The sequence below is a fragment of the Hyla sarda genome, chromosome 4, assembly GCF_029499605.1.
Source record: "Hyla sarda isolate aHylSar1 chromosome 4, aHylSar1.hap1, whole genome shotgun sequence".
NCBI lineage: Eukaryota > Metazoa > Chordata > Amphibia > Anura > Hylidae > Hyla > Hyla sarda.
In genome coordinates this window covers 112614072-112617222 of record NC_079192.1, presented here as the reverse complement: position 1 = coordinate 112617222, position 3151 = coordinate 112614072, and positions in this window count along the sequence as shown.

Here is a 3151-nt window from a genome sequence, read left to right as displayed (position 1 = left end):
GGAACTGTTCAGAGCAGGATAGTTTTGCTATGGGGAATTGTTCCTGCTCTGGACAGTTCCTGACACAGACAGAGGTGGTAGCAGAGAGCACTGGGGTCAGACAGAAAAGAAATTCAAAAAGAAAAGACCTTCCTCTGAAGCATACAGCAGCTGCTAAATACTGGAAGGATTAAGATTTTTAAATAGAGGTAATTTACAAATCTGTTTAACTTTCTGGCACCATTTAATTAAAAAAAAAAAAAAAACTGTTTTCCAACGGAGTACCCCTTTAACCCCTTAACGATGCAGGAGGTGGTACTTAACGCACCAGGACGTACATTTACATCCTATACATAACCGCGAGCATCGGAGCGATGCTCGGTTCATGCGCGGCAAGTCCCGGTGGTAATGGCCAACATCCGCTATCACGGGGATGTCCACTATTATTAACCCCCTCAGATGCCTTCATCAATACAGATCACGACACCTGTAGAAGTGTGGCACTTAATGTGGACGATCGGATCGCCACATCACTGCCGCACCGATCCGATCATCTGTGATGGCAGACGGAGGTCCCATCATCTGCCTCTGTCCGTCTCCCGGCGTCTTCTGCTCTGGTCTGAGATCAAGCAGACCAGAGCAGAAGATAGCCGATAACACTGATCAGTGCTATGCCCTATTCATGGCACTGAACAGTATTAGCAATCAAATGATTGCTATAAATTGTCCACTATGTGGACTATTAAAGTGTAAAAATAAAAGTAAAAAAAAAATTCAAAAAAGAAAAAAAAAATTCAAAAATCCCCTCCCCCCCAATAAAAATGTAAATTGTCCGTTTTCCCCATTTTACCCCCAAAAAGTGTAAAAATGTTTTTTTTATAAACATGTTTGGTATCGTTGCGTGCATAAATATCCTAACTATTAAAATATAATGTTAATTATCCCATGCGTTGAACTGCGTGAACATAAAAAAAAGTCCAAAATTGCTGCTTTTTTGTAACATTTTATTCCCAAAAAAATTGATAAAAAAATTTATTAAAAGTTTTATATATGCAAATGTGGTATATAAAAAAAATTACAGATCACGGCACAAAAAATAAATGAGCCCTTATACCGCCGCTTATACGGAAAAATGAAAAAGTTAAAGGTCAGCAAAATAGAGGGATTTTAAACGCACAAATTTGGTTAAAAAGTTTGTGATTTTTTTTCAGCGGTATAATAATAGAAATGTATGTAATCCTGGATATCATTTTAATCGTATTGACCCACAGAATAAAGAAAACATGTCTATTTTACCGTAAAGTGTAAAGCATGAAAACAAAACCTTCCAAAATTTACCAAATTGCGTTTTTCTTATAAATTTCCCTACACAAATAGTATTTGTTTGGTTGCGCCATACATTTTATGGTAAAATGAGTGATGTCATTACAAAGGACAACCTGTCACGCAAAAAACAAGCCCTCATACTAGTCTGGGGATGAAAACATAAGAGTTATGATTTTTAGAAGGCAAGGAGGAAAAAACGAAAACGTAAAAAAAAAATTGGGTCCTTAAGGCCCGAATGGGCTGAGTCCTTAAAGCGTTAATTTCTTCCATACTGTATCATATATTTTTTTCTATTGTTAAAGGAAATCTCTCAGATGGTTTATAATAGTAATAACATTCACAGTACAGTGGTCCCTCAACATACGATGGTAATCCGTTCCAAATGAACCATCGTATGTTGAGGGATCCATGCAATGGAAAGAATAGGAAGTTATACTCACCTGTTCCCGCCGCTCCGGACCTTGTCCGCTCGTCACCGCTGCCCAGGATGTCACCCTCCATCACTGTCGCCGCGTCCCCGTGGTGTCCCCGACACTCCGGATGTTTTTTCTTCCCCGGGATCCTCACTCTCCGTTGCCGCCATCATGTCACTACGCACGCCGCTCCTATTGGATGACGGGACGGCGTGCATGGCGATGTGATGACGATAAAGGAGAGCGCCGGCAATGCAGGGGATCCCGAAAAGGACGTTTGGGGCCCGAAGGACAGGTAAGAGACCATCACCGCAGCACACAGGGCACCGTAAACGGCTATCCGGCAGCAGCTGAAGCAGTGTGCACTGCCGGATAGCCGTTTATGCGATGGCCCCGACATACAAAAGCATTGTATGTTGATGCTGCCTTCAACATGTGATGGCCTCTGAGAGGCCATCGCTTGTTGAAATTATCGTATGTCGTATGTCGGGGCCATCTTAGGTCGGGGGGGTCACTGTATCAGTCACCACAAGGACTAGGAGTGGATGGGCTTGCTTTGAATTCTGCAGCGCTTGAGCTCGGAAGAAGCAAGCCGCCTGCCCGTTGCTTAATGAAGCATAGGAACAGCTAAACACTTGGACAACTATAAGGCTAGAGCTTCATGGTGACATAGACTGTTCATTTAGTATCACACAGTTACATTGCATTTGAATATTTAGAAAATGTTGCTGCATTTAAAGAAAAAATATATAGTAGCTACAATTCAGCTTGAAAAATATAGGATTTTCTTAACTATTTTGTGACAAACCTGAAATACAAACAATGGTATTATTGAAATGTATTATTCAATGCATGAGTAAGTAGACAATAGAAAATGCAACTCAGCTCACTCACCACACGGACTAGGAGTGGATGGGCTTGCTTTGAATTCTGCAGCTCTGGAGCTCGGAAGAAGCGGGCCGCCTGCCCATATAGACAGTGACATCCAATTTGGACCCCTTCACAGTTTTTGTTAATATGGTATAGATATGGTACTATAATAAGAAAAAAAGAACTAAAAGTATTAAAAACATAAAATGTTACCCCCTCCAAAAATGTTATCTCATTGCAGGATAATGATGATCTTATGTTATTCATTAAATACTGTTACTAGAGAGATTTCCTAAACCTAAATTCAGATTTTCTCTCCTAATGAACTGTGTACAGGCAGAGATTATGCTCAGTATCACATCTTCAGAGTAATACATGAACGTAAAGAAACATAAGCATAATTGAATATGTCAGCTAGATCAAAAATTATGTACTAGTTTCATATCAGTAGACTGTCATAAATGCTGCTTTGTTTAATATTTTGGCTCCATAAGTCCCAAGGGCGATTTTAACTGCTCGAACACTGTGTTTATAGTCTGAGTGAGTTTGTAAATTGCTCTCGA